The 25,036-nt window shown below is 44.4% G+C and overlaps 1 long non-coding RNA gene across 1 annotated transcript; it reads right to left on the reverse strand.

Annotated features, from left to right (window-relative positions):
* Positions 1-5,555: 5,555 nt before the first annotated feature.
* LOC143839020 (uncharacterized) lies at positions 5,556-24,071 on the reverse strand. The gene is made up of 3 exons (XR_013231525.1): positions 23,998-24,071; positions 21,700-21,808; positions 5,556-6,218 (listed from the first exon to the last, which is right to left on the reverse strand). It is a non-coding gene; the product is annotated as an uncharacterized LOC143839020 (long non-coding RNA).
* Between the last annotated feature and the right edge of the window lie 965 nt (positions 24,072-25,036).

The following is a 25,036-nucleotide window of genomic DNA, read 5'->3' on the forward strand; positions in this document are numbered from 1 at the left end:
TTTGTAACCCCCTGTCCTGTCCCGTGGAGTGTAATGGGGTTGGTGACCTTTTTGGTCAACTGGAAAAGCGGAATAAAACAAAAGCAGCTGGGAGGCCAGCAGCGGCCTTGCCTCTGAGCAGAAGGAGACGGTGATAGGATTTTGCGGCATCTCCTAGTGTTATTTTAACATTTTTGTCTTGGTAGCCTCCAGCCTGAAGAAGAGTTCTTGGAGCACGGAAAGCTTGCACGCTATTTGTGTGGGTTCCTGTGGGTAGCCACGTTGGTCTGAAGCGGTACCCAGAATTGAACTTGGTCGGTCTTAAAGGTGTCACTGGGCTCAACCTTTGTTCTATGCTATTTCCCTGGCACTTAGTAGGTTCCTGTGTGGATTGAGTCCTGCGATTTGAGATCTTTCTCAAGCCCACCAGCTAAGGAGGAGAAAAAAAATCAATGCCATCCTAAAAACACTTTTCCTAGAGTAAACCCCATCAGATTTTACACATGCCATGATCATAATCCCAGACGGGTATCCGTTATCTGCCATAAATAAGAACACAAGAGTCTAGAGGAATTTTAGAACTGACAGATGTATTCCAGCATAAACTTTTGTAAATGAAAGCTCCTGTCATTTGATTCAAGAATAAATCTTTCTTATTTGTTATGTATTTATTTACTTCAGTTATACTGAAGCTCAGTCCATCAAAGATGGAGGTCCTGTGGCTGGGCCGGAAGGGTCCAAGTGAGGAAGTTTGCCCAACCTGGTCAGTGTGCAGCTATCGATGGCTCACTCCGCGAGGAATTTGGGTATGATTCTGAAGGCTTACCTCTCAATGGAGGCCCAGGTCACAAGAGTAACACAGCTGGCCTACCAACTTCACCAAGCCAAACTCCTAGCACCCTACTTTGCCCAGGAACACCTAACCACAGTGATCCATGCAACGGTCACCTCTAGGCTATACTTCTCCAATTTGCTCTACCCTTAACTTTGATCCAGAAACTGCAACTCGTTCAGAATGTGGGAGCCAGGGTCCTCACAGCAACACCATGGAGGTCCCACATCCGGCCTGTCCTCCAACAACTGCACTGGCTACCAGTTGAATTCCGGATCAGGCTTAAGGTTTTGGGAATTACCTTCAAGGCCATATGTGGTCTGCGCCCAGTGTACCTGAAGGACTGCCTCCCTGCCTACACTCCTCAAAGAGCTCTGCTCTGCAACCTCCAACTAGCTAGTGATCCCTGGTCCCAAGGAAGTTCACTTGACCTCAACCAGGGCCAAAGCCTTCTCTGTTCTGGCCCCCACATGGTGGAATGAGCTCCCAGAGGAGATCAGGGCCCTAATGGAACTAAAACAGTTCTGCAGGACCTGCAATAGGGAGCTCCTCCACCAGGCAATTGGTTGAGGTCGACCAAAATTAAACAACACCTACTGGGCCCCCGAACCTCCCTCCCTTGAACCCATGAGACGGATCTGACCAATCATGGGTCTGTTAGATTGTTTACTATGTTAGAATGTTATTTCCTCTCTATTGTTATTGTTACTGTAACATTTAATGGAACTTTCATTCATTATCAATGAGTTTGATATATTCTGTGTATGGTCAATGTGAACCGCCCTGAGCCTTAGGGAAGGGTGGTATACAAATGTAATAAATAAATAAATACTCTGCCTACAAGCACTTTTCTAGGAGAATAGACCTGAATTGAATTCTGAGTAGAACTGCTTAGTGTCGCCCTCAACTTACAAAACAGACAACTCTGCTGGAACAAAACAAAATTAACAATCCGTGGGTTTCTTTAGATGAGTAGCCGTGTTAAGCCTGTAGCAACAGAATTAAAAAAAAGAATAATAGAATCATCATTGAGAAAAAAAGAGGTCATACGGGATATCTAGTCCAATTGCTCAATGCAGGATCAGCCTAAAGCATCCAATAAGTAACTGCTTGAAGACTGTCAGTGAGGGGGAGCTCACCACCTCCTTAGGCAGCAGATTCCCCTGCTGAACTTTTCTGACTGCAACATTTCCCCCTCTCATATCTAGCCAGTACTGTTCTACATTACTGTGGGTCCTGTCTTCTGCTGCCAACAAGAACTGTTCCATGCCCTTCTCCAAGTGACAACCGTTCAAACCCTTCAAGAAAGCAATCGTCCCCTCTCCACCTCCTCCAGGCTGAAAATGCCCAAGTTCCTTTCCTTATAGGGCTCAGTTCCCAGGTCAACCTTAGCACCCTCTCAATTCTGTCCACATCCTTTTAGAAGTGGCACCAAACAGTGCCATCCGAAATATGGTTGCATACTCTTAAAAGAAGTCTGTGGGCTCAAAAGAGTAAGATTCTGGTTCAGATAATAAAACACAAGTCCTGTGGTATCTTGAAGACTCAACAGCATTGTTAAATCCATGGGTTTAAAAGAATTGGGGGTTCAGTCAGCTCTTAACCAAGAAACCCCTCAAGAGGCCCAACAACACACACAAACAGTGGTTCTTCCCGCTATTTGTCAGTTTAGATTTAAACTGACTGGATCCCGAGATGGAAATCTAGCAGCATGTTGGATCAATTGCATTGCCCGCTCTGATCCTACCTTGGACCTCAATCTGGGTCCTCTGTAGAATCAGTATCAGTCTGAGTTAACACTCTTCTAAATCCAGCGGATGTGTAGTGAATGTAACTGTTCAAGGTGGCATTGTGACAGAATGCACTTCAGGATAACCTTTGGAGAGTCGGCACTCCCTTCATCTGATACACAACTAATTGTTATGCACCTAACGAAGTTGAGCTCTGACTCATGACAGCATTTGCTGGAATAAAAGTGACGTCTTTAAGATGCCACAGGACTCCGGTATTCTTCTTCTCCTTGGATCAATATTTCAGTAAGCTTTTTCATAGATTCAAACTGTGCATTGAAGTCTGTCCATTGAAAGCATGCAGCCGCCTCCCATGGAGTCGGACTCCGGGCCTGTCAAGGTTAGTATTCACTTGGAGATGTGCAGGGGCTCTGGCAGAGGTCTTTCGCATTACCTTTCACCTGGAACCTTCTGCATGCTAAACAGATGGTCTCCCACTGAGCCACAATATCTCCAGCCTAGACAGGAGCATAGGGTTGCACCGGAATATACATATGCATCCATACACATGCATACAAACTCAGGTACATAGGAAAAATAGTGTAAACAAGGGGCAAGAATATGAAGGTGTTAAGAAGAAGAAGAAGAAGAAGAAGAAGAAGAAGAAGAAGAAGAAGAAGAAGAAGAAGAGTTGGTTCTTATATGCCACTTTTCTCTACCCAAAGGAGTCTCAAAGCGGCTTATAGTCGCCTTCTTTTCCTCTCCCCACAACAGACACCCTGTGTGGTGGGTGAGGCTGAGAGAGCCCTGATATCACTGCTTGGTCAGAACAGCTTTATCAGTGCTGTGGTGAGCCCAAGGTCACCCAGCTGGCTGCATGTGGGGGAGCGCAGAATCGAACCTGGCATGCCAGATTAGAAGTCTGCACTCCTAACCACTACGCCAAATTGGCTATATGAAAATCAGATAAACCACAAAAGATAATCTCCCCAAAGGCATCATGGGAACTTCAAAAGGAGGGTGCTGAGGAGGGGCATGGTGCCCTCCCAAGCTGCCATTTGCCCCAGAGGAAGTGATCTCAGCAGTCTGGAGATCAGCTGCAATTTGGGGAGAACTCCAAGCCCAACCTGGAGGTTTGTAGCTCCAGCATGAAATTACTGAATTTGAACGTTTCAGTAAGAACTTTTCAGTGTCTAGTTCTGAATCCAAATGGAGGTTCTCTCCCCCGGGCTGCCCAATGTTAAATTTAGCACCACAAAACTAGGACGATATTAATCCTGCACACGTGATGTATACAAAGAGGGGGGGGGGGGAAATGACACGTGGCCCAAAAATTGAAATGAGTCCCGTGCTACAGTTTGTATTTAGCATGGATAATGACAGTGAAAAAGTTGAAGACTGTTGCAATATAGACTAAACTTTCTCTGGCCGGCCCATCTCCTATCAGCACCTAAGCATGGCAGGCGGATAGACGTACTTTGCCAGGGTTGCTGCAAGCCCTTTGGCATGACAAGATCCATTAAAATAAATACAACAATTTCTTTCCTAATTCATGAGCTTGTATGCAGCAGGATTGTGGGACTCGTCTTGCAAGTTTCCATAGCAGCTTTTGTCAACGTTTTGATTATGGAGGTGTTGCTTATTTCAGCCAGGAAAATCCATCTGTGAACATTTTCTAATTGTACTGAAAGTGCATTAGAACTGCATTATCCAACCACTGTGAAGGAAGCATCTCTAAGACTGCCCCTGAGCGTTCAAGCTACACATTTGGCACATTGTGGCACCAATTGGTAAAAGACTTTTGTTTTCCCTGTTCCTAAATTCTGGTGCTGTTTTCAGGCCCGGTTTAAGGATTTGGGGGCCTGTGGCACCAGGGCCAAAGCAGGGGCCTTGTTAGTTGTTGCTGTGAAAAAGGTAAAGGTAAAGGTATCCCCTGTGCAAGCACCGAGTCATGTCTGACCCTTGGGGTGACGCCCTCTAGTGTTTTCATGGCAGACTCAATACGGGGTGGTTTGCCAGTGCCTTCCCCAATCAATACTGTTTACCCCCCAGCAAGCTGGGTACTCATTTTACTGACCTCGGAAGGATGGAAGGCTGAGTCAACCTTGAGCCGGCTGCTGGGATCGAACTCCCAGCCTCATGGGCAGAGCTTTCAGACTGCATGTCTGCTGCCTTACCACTCTGCGCCACAAGAGGCTCTGTTAGGTCCCATCAAGTCATTTCTGACTCATCACCATGTTTTATGAACAAGGGCCTTCCATCCAGCTCTGTCTGCAGTCATTTATTTACGTTTTTGTAAGGTCAATCCACTTATGTCTTCAAGACCCTACCCAGGCCAATTTGGCTGTAGGCACCACTGAACGTACAGGCAAACATGCTTAGAATCACCTTGCATCCTTCAACACAGAGCCATATGGCAGAACAAGCTAGGTCAAAGAAACTTTAAGACCAACAAAATTTTATTCAAGGTAGAAGCTTTCATGTGCATGCACACTTCATCATCAGATACAGATAAAATAATGATTCGCTTTGAAATGTGCCGTCAAAGAGCATTTCTCTCAAAGCCAAATAACCCAAGCTGTTTTCAGCGCAAGAGAGGTACTTTTGAATGAAGCTAAACCCTTCCATTCTTTTGCTGATTCAGCAGGAAACCCTTTAATGAAATCCTTCAATGCAAGCAGTGATCCTCTAAACCAGGGGTAGTCAAACTGCGGTCCTCCAAATGTCCAGGGACTACAATTCCCATGATTCCCATGATTACCTCTGCTCTAAACAAATGCCTTGTGGGGAGCATTTGTCCTACTCCTTAACCCCCAACACTTGAGCATGCTGCTTTTGTTCAGCCGTAGATGCAATGTAGCCATTACTTACTGCTGGAATAGAGAGCAGAGCACTGTGGGAAGCAAGACGAGACAGCATCACCCAATGGAAGATGATTGCTCATGGGGAGACCTCTGGACTGCTTGTGTCACGTGAGTTTAATATTAAGACCAGGCATTGAACCTGTGCTGTTTCTCATCAGTTGAGGTCCTCTGCATAAATCCCACCTTCTGTACTCCCAGCTTTTGACCTACAGATCTTGAATAGTGCTGATCTATCCCAGCTAAGAATAAAAGGAAGAAAAGAAGAATTCAAGCCAGATTGAATACTATACTATACTATATTAGAAAAGATGTCTTGTAACAAGCTGTCCAAACTCCCTCTCCCTGACATACACCACCCCCATCCTTTTTTAAAATATTGTTTTTATTGTCTTAATGATTATACAAATTAGAAATACTTGAGATACATTTAAGTAAAATACATCTCTTATAGTCCTCGATCCAATTAATTTCAGATCATATATCCCCACCATTTAATAATTTTAACCAACTGAGTTCATGTCAGGGCCTAATGTTTCTTTCTTTTTTTTTTTGTTATGTGTCTGTAAATATCCTTCAAACTCCTTTTCATTTTTATATCTTTCCTTCTTTGAGAACGATTTTCAGGAATTTCTTGTTCGACGCTTGTGGTCCTAAGGTTATTGTCATCCTTGCTGTTTCTGGCAGCTTTTCTATTCTATATTTGGCACCAGTACTGGACCCCATTGATTTAGAAGAGAAAGGAAAAGAGAGACAACAAGCCAGATTTGATTTGTTCGTGAAGTCATGTTGACTTATGCTTCTGCAGTGCTGCTTCTGTAAATGAAAAGGAGAAAAAAAAAACGGGTTTAATAAATGAATTGTAATATCCACATAACAAAGGAGATGTTCCTGAGTAAAGATTTAAGAATAAAGATTTACGAAGACAAAAGGAGAAGGAAAATAAGTATTATTACTGAGCAGTCTCATTTTAACCTTGATGCCTCTTTTTTACCGTTTGTTGCTTGTTCTACTGCCTGTCATAAATTTGATTATTTTCCCTTACTGTCCAGTAGACGCTCCCATCATTGCCAAAAACCTTCCGGGGATTCCCTGTGGAGTAAGCTTGTTAATTTGGCTGTTGAAACAAGATCTTCTAGTTTGCTCATCCAAACTTCTGTTTCACGCATCAACGCTTGTTTCCATCTTCATGCTACTACTAGCCGTGCTGCTGTTGTTGCATAGAAAAAGAGTTCTCTTAGTTGTTTTGGCAAGCTTGCAGGCACGAAGCTCAATAACATAAATTTGGCATGTAATGGAAACTTGCATTCCATTATGCTCTGCATCTCAGAGCGAACTTTAATCCAGAATTTTTGTATGACTCCACAGTTCCACCACATGTGGTAAAAGGATTTTTGGTATCTCCAACATTTACCATCTGTTTTTGAGAAATTTTCCTTATGTTTTTTGGAGTGATGTACCACCTGTAAAACATTTTATACCAGCCTTCTCTTAGTTGTTGGGATTTTGTTAATTTAGAGTTTTAGACCACATTTGTTCCTATTCTTCATATTGGATTGCATGTCCGAAATTTTGAATCCACTTAATCATGCATTTTTTCACTTGCTCTTCTTCTGTGTCCATCTTTAATAGCCATTTGTATATTCGGGTTAGGAGGTGTGGCTTTTTGATTTTAATTTGATTTTTGTATTCTGTGGGGGATTGTAGTTTTTTGCCTTGTTGTGCTATTTCTTCCTTTTGTCTTGAGACTAACTGCCTGTGCATTAGCCAATCTATATTTCTATTTTCTTTGGCTAATTGGGCATAGTCTTTAAGATCCCCTTCTGGAGTTACCAGATCTTGATATCTCAACATGTCAATTCTGCGTGTTTGTGCCTGATCCATAAATGCCTCTATAGGTGATTTAAGTGGGGATGTTCCCAGGCTGATTCTTTCTTGGTATCTTCTCTAGGTTTTAACTAGTGGGTTCCTTACAAGATGTGTGTCCTTTGGAGCTCTTCCCCTACCTTGAGGCCAGAGCAAGTTGTGAAAGCCTCTTTCAAACTCCAAATATCTCTTCGATGGATTGCTAATTCAGTCTGCCACCAAGGTGAGTACTGCTGCATAATAATACCATTTCAAATTAGGAACTCCCAGTACCCCTCTTGTTTTCTTGTCTTGCAATCTTAAACACAATTCTAGGTCTTTTATAATTCAATGTAAATCTGTTAATTTCTCTTTGCTACTTCTGTAGTATTTGCTCTTTGATATCTAAAGGGAGAATCTGAAAAAGAAAGTTCATTTTAGGGAGAACCATCATATTTATTATTGCCATCCTGGCTGACCATAAACATTGTTGTTTAGTCCACATTTCAAGAACGAGTTTTATCTAAGACCATATCTTACTGTAGTTATTTTGCATTAGCCTGTCTAGGTTTTTATCCAGGTAAATTGTCATTGTCATTGTCATTGTCATTGTCATTGTCATTGTCATTGTCATTGTTTAGATTTCTAGACCGCCACTCCCAAAAGGCAAAATATAGATACATAAAATATCTATATTACAAAATATAGATACATAAAATCCCCAATAAAATTACCCCTAAAAATTATAAAAAGTATCACATAATCAACAAAAGTCCAAGATATACCACGACGAAGAAAGCCGACTAAAAGCACCCCCTACTATCACCTCCGGGGGTAGACATAGGGAAATATCTTAAGCCTCCAGCAAGATGGCCCAGAAGGGGGGTCAGATCTTCCTTAGCACGCCGGCCTCAACCATGGACCTGGAGGAAGAGCTCCATCTTGCAGGCCCTGCGGAACGCCGAAAGCTGCCACAGGGCCCGTAGCTCTTCCGGGAGCTCATTCCACCAGGTAGGGGCCAGAACTGAAAAGGCCCTGGCCCTGGTATTTGATTTTGTCAGGGTTGACTACACAGCCTGTTGAGGATTTTAATTCTTTTGCCTTCATATCATCATTTGAATAAAGACAAATCTTGGTTTTGATTTTGTTGATTTTATATCCGAGACCTTTCCAAAGTCTGCAATGCTATCCATAAGTTTGGGAATTGACATTTCCAGTTTTTTGACGGTCAGAACAACATCATCTGCATAGCTCCTTATTTTATATAATTGATTCTCTAGTTTTAAGTCTGCAATTTTTCACTCAGCTCTTATTTTATTTGCCAGCACTTCAAGCGTTGTTATATAGAAGCAGGGACAATGGAAATCCTTGTCTTGATCCTTTATTTATTTGAATTGATTCTTTCATTGCCATCCCATTGACTAGAATTTTAGCTTCTTGCTTGGAGTATATCAGCTGTATCCATTTTGTGAAGTTGTTGCCGCAGTACATCCATTGAAGAATGTGATATATGAAATCCCACCTGACATTGTCAAAAGCTTTTTCTCCATCCAGGAAAATTAGAGCTGCTTCTTTATTTTTTAGCTTTTATTAAATTAATAGCATTTAGCACAAAGCAGATGTTGTCTTTCATGTATCTTTGTGGCATGAAACACGTTTGGTCCTCCTGGATCACATCCTAAGTCTTATAATCAACATTTAGCAGTGAAATCAGTCTATGACTATGGGTTCAGCATATCCAGCCCTTCTTTTAGAAGCAGGGTGATATAGGATTGTTCCCCAGTACTGGGGAAGGATCTATTTCATTCATTATTCTTTGTAGTGATGGTGTTACAACATGCATCATTTTTTAAATAGTAGACTGCTGAGAGATCATCTGGGCCTGGCTCATTCCCCATTTTTAAGGATGATATCGCCTCTGAGATTTCTTGAGTGGTAATCCTCTGGTTCAATATTTTTAGTGATTGGCTGTGAACTTTTCCAGGGGTAGATTTTGAAGAAATCTGTCTGGGTTCACCGCTTTGGGGTCTGGTGACTCATAAAGCTTTTAAAAGTTTACAAAATATTGTATTTTTTCTTCACTATAATATTCTTTGTCCTCAACTCTTATTAAGGGAATAGTTTCCTTCCTGAATTCTTCCCTTAGTCTTGATGCTAACCACTTCCCTGGTTTCTCTGCCCGCTTGAATTTTTGTTGGCATAGGACTTGGAGCTTTTTCCTCATTTCCTCTGTCCCCAAGATGTCTCTTTTCATTCTTAATTCTGTAATTGATCTCAGTAAGGCTTTGAATGGGTTATTCTGATAACTGGCTTTTAGGGTCCGAAGCTGATTCAAGATATTCTGCAATTCTTCTGTCTTTTTCTTTTTCAGATACGAGTTATAGCTAACTAGCATGCCTCTTATGAAGGCTTAGGTTGCTTCCCATATTATTGCAGGTTTCATATCAGTTGTGTTGTTAATTTGAAAAAATTATTTTAGTCCGCTTCATATTTTTCTATTGTTGAACTATTATCCAATAGGAATACATTCATTCACCATCTTCTTATTCCTTTCCTCTCATATCTTATTTCTTCTAGCAGAGGTGCATGGTCAGCACATATGAATAGTAATATCTCAGCGTTCATCATACCTGGTAACAAGCTCTTAGAGACCCAGCGCTGATCTATTTTGGAATATGCCTTATGCCATTCAGAGAAAAAAGTAGGATTTCTTTCCCTCCAAAGGTCCACCATTTCATGATCTTTCATGATTTGCAGGGCCTTCCTTGGCATTTTGGCACCTCTTATATTATCTGATTTCTCTATTTGTGGATCTGGGATGGCATTGAAATCTCCTATCATTATTTCCTCATTCTCCACTAGATTTGCATTGCGATGAAAAAGGAATCTTTTCTGGGGTTGGGCGCATGTATATTGACCAATGCCACATTTTCCCCTGTAGGTAAAATTAGCTTTAAAAAGATGAAGCATGCTTGTGAATCTTACACTAGAAGATCTGCTGTAACATTCGGGTTAGAGTGGATACCAAGAAAATTGGGCAAGTTTTCAAAGCCTAGGCTAATGAAAAGAAAAAAGGAGTGACCATTTCTTGGTATCCAAGTGATGCTCATGCCCACAAGTATCACACAGGGGAACTTTGATGTAATTACTAGATCACTGTGGCCTCACCAGCCACATGTTTTTCAAACTGAGTCACGTGTGTGGTATAGTGGTTAGGCCAGCATGGTATAGTAGGAGTGCAGACTTCTAATCTGGTGAGCCGGGTTTGATCCTGTGCTCCCCCACACACAACCAGCTGGGTGACCTTGGGCTCGCCACCACAGTGATGAAGCTGTGCTGATTGAGCAGTGATATCAGGGCTCTCTAAGCTTTACCCACCTCACAGGGTGTCTGTTGTGGGGCGAGGAAAGGGAAGGCAAATGTAAGATGCTTTGAGACTCCTTCGGGTAGAGAAAAGCGGCATATAAGAACCAACTCTTTTTCTTCAGTAATATCAGGGCTCTCTCAGCCCCACCTCGCTCACAGGGTGTCTCTTGTGGGGAGAGGAAAGGGAAGGCGATTGTAAGACACTTTGAGACTACTTCTGGTAGAGAAAAGCAGCATATAAGAACCAACTCTTCTTCTTCTGCACACCACTTAGTTAACTGTGGGGGCTCAGGTGTGTCTGTCTCGTGCTGGTGCTCTCTTGGTGCATGTCTCTGTGCTTTTGGGACTGACTTTGGTGTTAATTGTTCATAATTCGCAGAAAGGTGTACATGGCGTTTACATTTTTTTCAAGGGGTCTCCAAGCTCTTCCTGGCATCAGGGAACAAATTATTTTGTTTATATGTCTGCGAAGCACAGGAGAGTCTTTGGCTATTGCAGTCTGCAGCTTGCCTATCCCAAGGGATTTGCGATCAGAAATATTACTATGCAAATATTTAAATATGGTTTCTCATCTTAAAGTTTCTCATCCCAAATATGGTTTCTCATCCTGCAAGAGAGGATGGAGGGGTGGTGTGTGTGTCTCTGGGGAGAGGGGGAGGCAAAATTAAGAGACTTGGTGGGCAAGAGGAAATGATAAATTTGTTCCATCTCTTCCAGTTGCCCTATTTCTTCCTTTCAAAAGGAATTCACACTTCCCTGCTACTATTCCCTATGGAGAAAAATTGCTTTCCTGCCCTCCTGGGAACAAGCAAGTCTGCAGCAGAGAAAGAGAGAAAACCCTTTAAAATGACAAGCCACAGATGTCCCTCATACAGCTCTTTTCTCTCACTTTCCAGACAAGTGTTAATTTTCTACATTTGTCCCTGTGTTGTGAAAACGCAGAAAGAAACATATGGAGTCACACACACTCCCCCCCCCTCCCCGGTTCTGAAAGCAAGATGGATTGGGGATTGCTTATTATATTTATTTATTTCACTCACACCTTGCCTTTCTCCCCTAATGGGGACCCAAAGCAAGTTACGACATCCTCCAATTTATCTTCACAACAACCCTGTGAGGTGGGTTCGACTGTGTAATGGGCCCAAGGTCACCCAGTGAGTTTCCATGACGTGAGTGGGGAGTAGAACCAGGGTCTGACACTCTTTACTACACCACACTGGCCCGATCCTATATACATCCATTCCCAAATCAAGTCTCTCTGTGTTCCACAGGGAAAGATTCCCAGGAAAGGTTGTGTACAGGCAAATATTTGAAGACACATTCTCCTGGTGCAATGATCCTCTACTGTCTTTCTCCAACTTCAGTGTGGATTCCCCTGGACCAGGGGTGGACGAAATGTGGCTTTCCACATGTCCATGGACTACAATTCCCATGAGCCCCTGGCTGCAAGTGTTGGCAGGGCACATGGGAACTGTACTCCATGGATATCTAGGGACCCAAAGCTTGGTCACCCCTGCCCTAGACCCTGTTCTCCCGGTGGCTTTCTGACTTTCCCAGTCATTGTTAAGATTACCAGTGCTGCATTGGGAAACGGCTGGAGATTTTGGGCGCAGCCTGTGGAGCGTAGAGTTTGGAAAGGAGAGGGACTCAGCAGGATATGATGCCAAAGAGCTGACCTTCCAAAGCAGCCATATTCGCCAGGGGAAGTGATCTCTGTAACCTCAGGCCAGTCATGCTAGTGGGAGATCTCCAGCCACCACCAGGAGACTGGCAACCCTAAATGATCTCCAGAGCATAGAGATCAGTTATCTGGGAGAAAATGGCTGCTTTGGAGCATGGACTCGATGTCAAAATATTCCACTGAGGACTCTCTTCCTCAAACCCTGCCCTAGCCCAACTCCGCCCCAAAACATCCAGGAATTTCCCAACCTTGTGTTAGCAAACCTAAGCTTGAGGGCTGCAAGGAACTGTGGCGGTAGTGATAGGAATAAATAGTTTGGAAGCTTCCTCTTATCTTCCCTACAGGATGTTATAAATTTCAGGGGGTCTGAGCAGGCCAGTTCTGGTAACTGTGCTTTCAGGGCAGCCTGACCACTAAGCCAACCCGGGCCTTCATAGAACCATAGAATAATAGAGTTGGAAGGGACCTCATGGGTCATCTAGTCCAACCCCCTGCACTATGCAGTTAGGACACTCGATTTGCAGGGTGTCAAAAGGGCAAGAGAGGCCTCCTTAAGTGGCTTGAAGGGGAGCTTGCTGTTAACTGGCTTCTGGAATATCCACGCCTGGTCTTCCAATAGCTGTTGTGAGCCCTGATTTGGATTGTCCATCTCAGGGGTAGTCAAACTGCGGCCCTCCAGATGTCCATGGACTACAATTCCCAGGAGCCCCCTGCCAGCATTCGCTGGCAGGAGGCTCCTGGGAATTGTAGTCCATGGACATCTGGAGGGCCGCAGTTTGACTACCCCTGGTCCATCTCATCAGAACCCAGAAGCAAAAACGGGGTAGGCCCTGGTTAGTGCTTGGGTGGGAGACCACGAAAGCAGTCCAGAATCACAAGAAGGCAATGGCAAAGCACATCTGTTTTGTGCTGAAAACAAGAGCTGTACGAGCTGCAGCTCGATGGCACTTTACAGGCACACACGGCAGCCTGGATGAAACAGGGAGGCTTTGAACTAGCTTATCTATTTTTGGTTTTTTTGCTGTGTTTCTTTTTAATGCCCAATAAGTAAAATGCTCCTTCTAGACTTCTGAGTTTTCTCTCTGTTGAACTGGGATGGAATAAGGGACAGCAAGGTGGTAGGATGCCTTTGGGCCTTCTCTGCACTGCCCCCCTTCGCCAACTCGGTGACCCCCCCCCCCAACAGGTTTCAATGTTCTGTGACTCCTGGAGCATGCTCAGTCCACATTAGGCTGGGTCCTGTTCTTTTCCTTTCCCCCCCCCCCTCTTGGTTAATTGACACTTTACAACAGTGGTTCTCAACCTTCCTAATGCCGCGGCCCTTTAATACCGTTCCTCATGTTGTGGTGACCCCCCAACCATAAAATGATGCACGTGTTCTTTCACAGAAATTAAACCGAAACTGACCCAATGGCGTGAAGATCCATTGTTCATAATTGTATATAAATTGTTTTTTTCCCCCTGGGGTTTCTCAGTTCAGTTCTGTCTCTTGTCCCACCATGCCGATCTCGCTCTTTTCTGCTGCTCCAGACAGACAAACGCTTGTGTGGATGGCAAACCCCCCCCTCCAAGCTGCTTGTGAAAGGTTCGTTCGACCCCCAAAGGGTCCCGGACCCCCAGCTTGAGAACCACTACTTTACAGCATATGAGGGAAGTTCCTCAACTACATAAAAGCCCTCACCTTGTCTGTGAGTGGCCTTATTTTTTCTGCTAACACAGCTGACACAAACCAGCTTTACTAATGAGAAGAGCAACCCGCCCCAAATCCTTCAGAACGAGTGTGTCCAATGAAACCGGAAAGTTCCCCTTTCAAGCCAGTTCAGACAGGAGACTGGCTCAGTCCGGTTGTGCAAAGCAGGGAGCAGGGAAAGCAGACACGTTCCCATCGCCATCCGTTTGGCCTCAGCAACTCACTTTTTCAAAGTTGTTTTGCTCCCAATTTCAAGGCCCCATTGGCAGCAAAAGCATTTTCTGGGGGAGAGGATCAAAATAAGAGTCCCCCTCCTACCCAGCTGCTTTTAAGTAAAACCACAAATGGGGGGAAATCTGAGGCTAGGTTTCCCATGTCATGTGTCAGAAATGGAGTTCAGGACAGAGGGGCTTTGTTCTGTCATTTTTGACCTGTCTGTCTGTGCTCCAGCTCACGCTATCGGCATTCAGGAACAGCAGATAAAGGGAGATGTTCTATCTTCTTCAAGTCATATTTTGATGTGGTCCTTCTGCTTTGATTCTTTGTTGTTAATTAGAGTAGCTCTGATCTCCTCAGAGACTTGAGCATTGGGCTCTAATTTCGGTCCCCCTGAAAATTGTGTACATTTGCTTTTATATGGTTAATGGCTCTCTGCAGAGATTCTTGTTTTGAGAAATACAGTTCGGTTTTTTCGATCAAAGGCCTCCTTTTCGCACGGAATGAATTCTGGGATAAGTTATAGAGTCGCTGGAGCAGAGCTCCTATCATCAAAATGCAAGAAATAACTCTGGAATAAGCCTGCCCAAATCTCAAGGATCATTTCCACTGTGAGGCATGCCTACTAATAATTCTTCTGTTCTAATTAGCTTTCCTTAGAGCTGATCTCTCTTTCTTTTTAAAGTGCTTCACTACCTTCAACATTTTCCTTTGGAACGAAAAGAAACCACACCTATATTGAATTTTTAAAATATATACAGACCCAAGCTTGGTCTGCTTAGTGTGGAGAGGAGACGACTAAGAAGGGATCTGATAGCCATCTTCAAGTATTTAAAAGGATGCCATGTAGAGTAGTGGTTCCCAACAACCGGGCCGCGGCTCCCTCTCCCCGACCCCCCCGCAGTAAAAAACTTTCCAGACCGCAAGCTAGCGGCCCAGGAAGCTTCTTACTGTGGGGGGGGAGAGGGAAGCAGGGCTGCGCACGCACATTGCGCATGCGCAATGCGCTTGCGCGGCCGTGCATGCGCGGCATGTGCGGTCGGACAATCGCCCTCCCTGCTGCCGCCGGTCCCCAGCCTCAAAAAGGTTGGGGACCACTGATGTAGAGGATGGAGCAGAGTTGTTTTCTCTTGCCTAAGGTGACCAGATTTTAACACTGGTAAAGCGGGACACCATTGACCGGGGGGGGGGGGGTTCTTGATTTAAAATTTGGTCTATATGGAGCAACAAAAGTTTTCATAGAATGCATGGAATGCAAAAATAGTATTGTAATATATATATTTACATTTCAACATAAGTACAATTTGCCAGGTGTCCATAGATGTCCCTCCAAAAGTGGGAAAATCTGGTCACCTTACTCTTGCCCTGCAGGGGCAGACCGGAACCTATGGGATGAAATTAATGCAAAAGAAACTCCGTCTAAACATCCGGAAGAAGTTCCTGACAGTTAGAGCGGTTTCTCAGTGGAACAGGCTTCCTTGGGAAGTGGCAGGTTCTCCATCTTTGGACATTGTTAAACAGAGGCTGGATAGCCATCTGACAGAGAAGCTGATTCTGTGAAAGTTCAAGGAGGTGGCAGGTTACAGTGGATGAGCGATCGAGTTGTAAGCGTCCTGCATAGTGCAGGGGGTTCGACTAGATGACCCAGGAGGCCCCTTCCAACTCTATGATTCTAAGATCTCAGAGAGCCAAGATTAGCCTTATCTCATAAGAGCTGGGAAGCTAAGCATGATTGGCCCTGGTTGAGTGAGAGACCACTAAGGAAGTCCAGGGCCACAACACAGAGGCAGGCAGTGGCAAAAAATATCTCAATATCTCTTGTCTTGAAAACCCTGCTGGGTCATTCACACATACCTGCTTCACACATACAGTCTCAGGCAGGGGTCATCTCTAAACCTGCTGGAGATGCCAAAGACTGAATTTGGGACCTTCCTCCTGCAGAGTATTAATCCATCCTGTAGTGTAATGCCATAGAGTCCATGTGCAACTGTTTTCTCCAGGGGAACTGAACTCTGTTGCCTGGAGACCAGTTCCAGGAGACCTCCAGGATCCACCTGGATGCTGGCAAGCCTCCTGGGCATTCCTCGCTGAAACTTAGATTATCGCGTGTGTGTGTTGGGGATGGGCTATGGTGCTTGGAGAAAAATCTTCCATCCCATGTTTTCCTGAAATAATAGATAATGCACTCTCAATGCACTTTAGAAGTGGATTTTCCTGTTCTGCACAGGTAAATCCAGCTGCCAAAGCACATTGAAAGAGCATTATCCTATGTGTGCAGAATGGGCCCTGGAATGGTCCCAGGTTTTCTGCTCTGGTGGGGAAACTTATGTGTGTCTGATCAGTACCTGCCACTAGGCAAAAGGACAGTAGAATGCAAATCTATCTATCTATCTATCTATCTATCTATCTATCTATCTATCTATCTATCTATCTATCTATCTATCTATCTATCTATCTATCTATCTATCTATCTATCTATCTATCTATCTATCTATCTATCTATCTATTTAGATTTCTATACCACCCATTTCTTTGCAGCTCTGGGTGGTTAACAGTGAACATTATATAACTTACATGGAACATTATACAGACTATGACATCAAAACAACTTTCAATAAAGTCTCAAAAGATTACAAAACCACATTTATAATTTAAATAACAATTAACAGTAACATTGGGAGAGTCATGGGCGGGCGGGCATCTGGGGGGACCAGCAGGTGTTCTGAGTTTTGAAAACCAAATATGAATGGAAGGAGAAGTACAGAGGTTTAAAGCCAGACTAGTTGCAAGAGGGCATATGCAAAAATATGGAGATGGTGATGGGGCCTTTGCACCTGTAGAAGAAGAAGAATTGGTTCTTATATGCCACTTTTCTCTACCCGAAGGAGTCTCAGAGCTGCTTACAATCGCCTTCCCTTTCCTCTCTCCACAACAGACACCCTGTGAGGGAGGAGAGGCTGAAGAGCCCTGATATTACTGAAGAAGAAGAGTTGGTTCTAATATGCCGCTTTTCTCTACCCGAAGAAGTCTCAAGGCGGCTTACAATTGCCTTCACTTTCCTCTCCCCACAACAGACGCCCTGTGAGGTGGGTGAGGCTGAGAGGGCCCTGATATTACTGAAGAAGAAGAATTGGTTCTTATATGCTGCTTTTCTCTACCCAAAGGAGTCTCAAAGCGGCTTACATTCATCTTCCCTTTCCTCCATGTGCATGCTCCTAATTATAGCAGCAGCAAGAAAAATGGATGTAAAAAATCTGAAGATCACTTTCCAGCATGGAGAAGAGGATATCTATATGGAACAACCACCAGGATTTGAGCCGTCAAAAAATAAACACCTACTATGTAAATTACAAAAGAGCATATATGGGCTGGAGCAAACTGCAAGATGCTGGAATGAAAAGCTTCATCAGATGCAGACCAAAGAGGGATTTCAGGAAGGCAAAGCTGAACAGCACTCAAGATTCAAGATTGTTTTGGAAACATTGCCATCAAAGAACCTACATGTCTTCCCCTTATATCTTTGCAATGAAAATGGCGAGTCTTTTTTTTTTTAAATAAAAACTGGGAATTTTAAAAAGTGACTGGACTATGGCAATAGATTATTATAAAATTAGTGCTTTCTAGCAACTCAGTGACTGCCAATTTTTTAAAATACACCCAGAGCCTAGAAAATCCTTCCAATGGTATAATGTCTGTGCCTGTGGTGGAAAGAGGTTGAAGCAAGGAAAATGCAGGGTGAACTATCATGTGGGTGATGAATTGCCTCTACAGCCCAGTGTGGTGCTGTGGTCAGAGTCTCAAACTAGGACCTAGGAGATTTAGGTTCAAATCCTCGCTCTATCATAGAAACTCACTGGATGACCCTGAGCCAGTCACATCCTCTCAACCTACCCCATGAGGGTGCTTTGTTATTAAAATGGAGGAGAGAAGAATGGCATAAACCACTTTGGGGGGAAAGGTAGAATATGCGTAAAGGTGCTGGTGAAGGACGGGCAGTCCCACCTGTTGGTAGCCATAGATGAGATCGCCCCTAGACGGCCTCTCCATCCCCGCCTCAAACAGGCTCCATGGTATACCAGGGAGCTCCAGGAGAATCTTCCAGTATATTTTAGGCAGTGTTGGAAATGTCATGAGAATTCCTCTTCATAGAAGTATAGAATCATAGAATCATAGAGTTGGAAGGGACCACCTGGGTCATCTAGTCCAACCCCCTGCACTATGCAGGACACTCACAACCCTATCACTCACAACCCTATCACACCCCCTTGAACCTTCACAGAATCAGCCTCTTTGTCAGATGGCTATCCAGCCTCTGTTTAAAAATTTCCAAAGACGGAGAACCTACCACCTCCCAAGGAAGCCTGTTCCTTGGGAGGTGGTAGGTTCTCCATCTTTGGAAATTCCTCTTGAACCACTAATGCTCACATAAAACCCTGGATGGCGTCTACCTGTGATTTTACTGGCTGCTTTATACTTTCCTTGAGCAAGAGCCCCGAATCTTCCAAAATCCTATTTGTAGGTCAAAGCCAAAGTTTATTATTACAGTTGTTCAGAAGGTATAAAAAAAAGTCATAAGAGACCAAAACAGTATGGTCATTAGGTTATAATGCAATGAAGACAAATCCTAAAAATAAAACTTCAAATTATCTTACTGTGTAGTTAGCTGAAGATTCACATGCATCGCAGGGAGGGCTGTTTGTGTGTGTTGCATGTATGTTTGTTTGAGGGTTTTTGTCTCCTCAAGCAAAGCTGGCTGCTTGCTAGCCGGCTGTCTTTTATGTTTGTTTCAAAGGAACCAGGGAGGCCTGAAGAAGATGATTTTTAAAAGTACAGAGCATTCCCAAATAAGTGAGCAGATGTGGGTATGATCTGAGGGCACAGGGCAGCACGGAGAGGCTGAAACCACATACACATTGTGGGTAATAGTCTCTGGAGAGAGATGTTCATTTCCGGGAGAAAGAGAGCGCATATAAAAGTGCTTTGGTAAATCCACGGCTGTCAAACATATCTTCATTTAAGAGCAAATATTTAAGAGCCAAGAGCATCTTAAAGACCCGTAACATTTCCAGGGTACAATCTGATGAGAGTCAAAACTCCCTTCATCAGATAAAGAAGACAGCTTTGACTCTCAAAAGCTTATATTCTGGAAGTCCTATTGGTTTTCAAGGTGCTCCCAGTGTCCTCTGTTTGCAACATGAATTCTATGGCATTATAGCCCACTGAAGTCCCTTCCTACTCCAAACCTCACCTTCCCCAGACTGCGTCCCCAAATCTCGAGAATTTCCCAACACAGAACTGGCAACTCTTTCTGAACTCTTTGGAGAAAAGATGAAATAAAACGTTATTGCCTTGCAGGGCAGGGGATGCAGACAGACGAAGGATTCAACTCTCCCTCCTCCGTTTGGACTTTGTGCCATCGCTCCTTGTTAGTTTGCGGACGCTGCCGAATTTCAATTGGATGTTTAATTTGATGCTATTCCGTGGCCGAAACCCGGGAGCCCTTCTGCAGTACTGAAGGTCAGCGTGACAGCTGGCTAAATGAATTCACGCCGTGCACAAGGACTGAGCCAGCATTTCGCTGCCTATTTGGACGTATGCATTTCCTGCCTTAGTCATCTCTCTCTCTCTCTCTCTCTCTCTTTTGCCTCCCCAGCAATAAAAGGAAGTCCATGCAACACCGAGGCACTTCCTACATGAAAGAGCGCATTCAGAGCTGTGGTTGGACCGCTCCACTCAGACAAACCCATCCTCTCCATAATGAAAAGGGAGCTGACTTGTGAATCGCACACCATGTGCCCAGCCCAGCTGCAACCAATTAGCTGTCTTTCATTTTTCTACTAAAAGGGAGGCCTGGCTAGGCAGAGAGAATTGTTAAAACTGGCTTAGGCCACGGCACGGCTGAGAGGTGTCTCTCCAAGGCAATGAGGGGGAGATTCCAGGGTCTGTACTGCCAAGCTACACCTCCGCTTGGGGGAGCAGAACAAGCCAAAGGTTGTCTAATGCACAACATGAAAATGTGGCTTCTTCTTTTGGTTCGCGGCAACCCCACCGGAGGCTGCCAATCTGGCGATCTCCTGGAATTCCAACTGATCTCCAGATTATAGACATCTGTTCCCCTGGAACGAATGACGGAGGGTTACATCTATGCTGATGTCCCTCCCCTCCCCAAACTTTGCCCTCCCTAGGTTCCACACCCAAATATCCTGGAATTTCCTAACCTTAAAATGCATACAGGTGGAAAATATGTTCCTGGGTTCCCTGCAACATTGCAAGATGTCCCTATGACTCAGTACCATCCTACCCTACAACATTCATCAAGGATGGGAAAAACATTCTGGGAGGTTCTTTTCCTGTCTTGGGGCAGGAGGATGGCTGAATCTCAAAGGTGGGCCCTGAATCAAAATGGAAGACGCCTACCTGTCAGCCTATGCTAATGGGAACTCAGTTTCATTATGGAAGTTCCAGAAAGTAGCCTTTTTTGGGACAGCAGAATCTTTTTTTCTAGAGTTCAGTTTTTGATGTGGAACACATCTTCTGGTGTGCCCCCTGGTACAGAAATGGGTATGGCCATGACGTCTGTAGTCCTGCCCCAGGGAGTGCACCAGAAGAGACAGGGAAGCGGCTGGTGTAGGAGGAGGCTGAGGCTGAGGTAGAGGCCTGGGAGCTGGCCATGACGCTAGCACAGGCCGAGGCACTGCCTACAAGGCCTGTAGGGGCCAGGGCACTGGCTGTAATGCCAGCACAGGCTGAGGTGTTACCTGCAAGACTGGAGGAAGCCGTAAGAGATAAAGAGGGAGGGGGGGGAATCTTTGTTTGCATCTTTGTTTGTGTGTGTGAGAGAGAGGGGGGGAGGGACCAGGGATCAGGTCACGGGAGGAAGAGGGAAGGAGGGAGAGGGGAGGAGGAAGTGGGGGGAAGGAGTCTGTACATGAGCATATGTGTGTGTGTGTGAGAGAAGGTACACATTGGTATCCTGCTGGACCCTGTAGAGGCTTTCTAGTTTCTTAGAGGTTGCCTGAACAGATGCAAGTCAGCTCCATATGGGAACTGTGAGGTTGTCAAGAGAGCGTTGGAGTCTCAGAATAAAGCCAGCTTGAGGATCTTACTGTTTGGGTAGGCATCAGAGGTAGACATTCATGCCATTAGATGGAATTGCTCCCCATGGAGCTGATAATCTTCGCTGGTAGATGTGTTTGAAGGATTGCCTACCTCATTGGGGGATGGATTCGAGGCTGTACTGGGGATGTTATTATACTCAAGTTCAGGGGCCCTAGCTCCTGTGCCATCCCCATCCATCCATCCATCCATCCATCCATCCATCCATCCATCCATCCATCCATCCATCCATCCATCCATCCATCGGTTTGTTCATTCATTTGTTAATTCATTCATTCATTAATTCATTTAGTTTGTATACTTCCCTCCCTTGTGGCTTAGGGCAGTATACAGCACACATTCATAAGTTCACACCCCACATGCGGCTACATCATGAGACATACCCGAATACAATAGGCGCTGGTTGTGCTTCTCCGAATGAGGTATTTTGACGCTGCATTTACCACCCAGGATATGCTGAGGCAGACCAGTAGCCCATCCTAGTCCAGCATCCTGTTTCATACAAAGGACAACCACTGTGTTTCACAGTCTGATTCTGCACCAGCGGCGTCACTCTAGGCCACCATCATAGAGCAGCTGCATGCTCTAACACTTTCTGTGTCCCCATGGGGGACCATTTAGTGTGACCTGGTCTGGCCCGGATTTCTGCATCCTGATGGACGCAGCCGGGGAGAAAAGGTTCTGCTGCATGGGGGATTGGGGTGGGGGTTGCCCCATGGTGCGTCTTCTGTGGGGCATCTTCTGTCCCCTCCAGGTTTCCATAGGAGGAGGAGGAGGAACCTGGCCTGGTCAGGCCCCATTGGCCCCTGTAGTGAAAAGGGAACATGGATATTTCCACATTCCCTTCCTGCAGCGCAACAGAGGGCCTGATCTGTACCATGCCTGGGACAGGGCCGGAAACAAGGCAACATTGTGTGGCTGCGGGGATTATCCCTGCAGCCACATGGGCGTGGGCCTCGTCTTTTCCACCTGCGCGGAATCGACCACAAAGACAAAAAGATCAAGGCCTGAAATATCTTCACCCTCAGCATACTTTCCACAGACCAGGTAATATTTAAGGCATGGCTTGAGAATTTAGCAGCCAACACACAGTGTCCATTGTCAATTATTAAGGTTTTGCCTACATAAAGGAGCTAATATATTATCAAATTCATTGTGCATTTTTTATATGCCGTACTTACGTGTATGCCAGCCTGTTGATAAAGGCAGCAACACCAAAACTCATTTGGTCAGTGGCACTGAGACATCACGATGAATATAGGATTTGGTTTTATCCGTAGCTATGCATAAAACCATTGGATGTTTCTAATTTAAATTGTATTATTAATATATCCTGGTATTTTTATGACTACATGACATGTTAGAAAATTTTTGGTGGCTCTTGTTTAAGATTTCTCTGCTTTTTGTAGTGAACTCTAAAGCTCACACACACTTTTGTGTTGTTCTGTTTGGAGGATTCCTGCTTGTTTTTAGTTTGGGTTTCTTTTTCGGATGTTCCTGTTGGCCTTTTTCTAAGGTGACCAGATTGCCCCCCTTTTGGAAGGGGGACAAATTGGCAAATTTGTACTTATGTTGAAATTAAAAAAATAAATATATATTACAATACTATTTTTGCTTTCGTTGCATTCTATAAAACTTTTTGTTGCTCCATATAGACCAAATTTTTAATCAAGAACACCCCCTCCCCGGTCTATGGTGTCCCGCTTTACCAATGTTGAGATCTGGTCACCTTACCATTTTCTGCTCTGGCGTTTGCTGGCAGGGGCTCATGGGAATTGTAGTCCATCACATCTGGAGGACCACAGGTTGACTACGCCTGCTCTAGAGCAGGGAGTACAAAACGCAACCCTCTTCTATCCATTGGGAAATGCACATATGTTTCTGGTTCAGATTCTAAAAGACTGAGGGGAACGTGTGAACCGACTCACAAGCGGATACTTTTGCAGGGCCTGTGAGATGGAGCTCTTCCACCAGGTCTATGGTTGAGGCCAGCACAAAGAGAAGATCTGTGGGCCCCCCAAAGGAAGGTATTTTATACACCACTTTAGCAGTGGTGGCCAGCAGTTCTCCTCTAGTCCCCAGCGGAGGTAGGTGGGGGGGTTGGTTTGCCGCCGGGTTTGTTGTTGGTTTCTGTATTTTTGTTAATTGCTGTGTTTTTAGCGGGAATTTTAGGGGAATTTGTATTTTTATTTGTATCTTGTAACCCGTCACGAGCTGGCTTCGCTGAGAATGGCAGGAAATTATTATTATTATTATTAGAATCATAGAATCATAGAATCATAGAGTTGGAAGGGGCCATACAGGCCATCTAGTCCAACCACCTGCTCAACGCAGGATCATCATCATCATCATCATCATCATCATCATTATTATTATTATTATTATTATTATTATTATTATTGGTGGTGGTGGTGGTGCTGGTAGTGGTGGTGGTGATGATGATGATGATGATGATGATGATGATGATGATAATAATAATAATAATAATAATAATAATAATAATAATAATAATAATAATAATAATAATAATACAATCCACATGGGTCTTATACGTGGGAATTTCTGCTATAGCCCCCTCCCTCACAAAAAAAACCCAAGAAGGGAATCCCGTTAGAATTGGAGCGGCCGTGAGTGGCTTTTCCTAAGCCTGTTCAGAGCTCAGTTCTGCAAATGATTCTTACATCCTTCAGCCTGCCCCCAAGTCCGAGACGCCGAAGAGCAACGCCGCCAAAGTGAGTGTTCCTAATACGATAAAGAGCAGAACGCATCGTTGCCTTGGCAACAGAATCTAATGGGTGATAGTAGTGATTGGGCGAGCCGGGTTTTCTCCAGCAGAGGGTGCTGGGGGCTTGCCTGATGACTGAGTCTGCCCTCCCTCCGCTCGCAGCTGGGGAAAGGATCCCCCGTCATTGTGAAGAAAACGGGAGAGGAACCTCAAAGGTCGAGCAGCCGCAGAATATATTAAAGATTAAAATGCAGATATCTATTTCAATTCATTTGCACATATAAAATTTTAAAACGTCACGCAGTATTGCACAGATCCCAAGCATTGTGACACATGGATAAATGACAAAAAAAAACCCCCAGAAAACCAACCCCATTTCAGCCCCTCTTGGGGTCTCCTTCAGTGGTCTAATATTTAGCAAAACTCATGTGATGTAATAATGGGGACTATATATGAGCATTGGTGTGCCATTCTAAACAGAGTTATACTGTTCTAATCTTGCAGAGTTTAATTAATTAATTTATTTTTCAATTTTTATACCACCCTTCCATATGGCTCTGGGCTGTTTACATAGAACGTCACAGGGTAATTCCATGGGACACTGTAACAAATATAACAATCGTGACGTAACATGTAAACCAGAACAATGTTTTAATAGGAAGAGTAACATTGACAAGACCTTGGGTAGGTTGGATTGTTCGGTCATGGAAGGGGGTGTCTGAGGGGGGACCAGTGGATGTTTTTGGGTTGGTCAGCCTCGAGCAAATGCCTGGCGGAGGAGCTCCCTTTTGCAGGCCCTGCGAAATTGTGAGAAACCCATTAGGGCCCTGATTTAGAAAGGATTTAGAAAGGATTTAGAAAGAGTACAACTCTTCTTAGGATGCTGATAATGTTACTTTTTTATGGGTTCTTTTCTGGTGCAAATAACTGTTATGGATCATTAATTTGCTAGCATCAATTTTTCCCACCATGGATGGAGGCCTCATGCTAGTATA

The sequence above is a fragment of the Paroedura picta genome, chromosome 5, assembly GCF_049243985.1.
Source record: "Paroedura picta isolate Pp20150507F chromosome 5, Ppicta_v3.0, whole genome shotgun sequence".
Classification (NCBI taxonomy): domain Eukaryota; kingdom Metazoa; phylum Chordata; class Lepidosauria; order Squamata; family Gekkonidae; genus Paroedura; species Paroedura picta.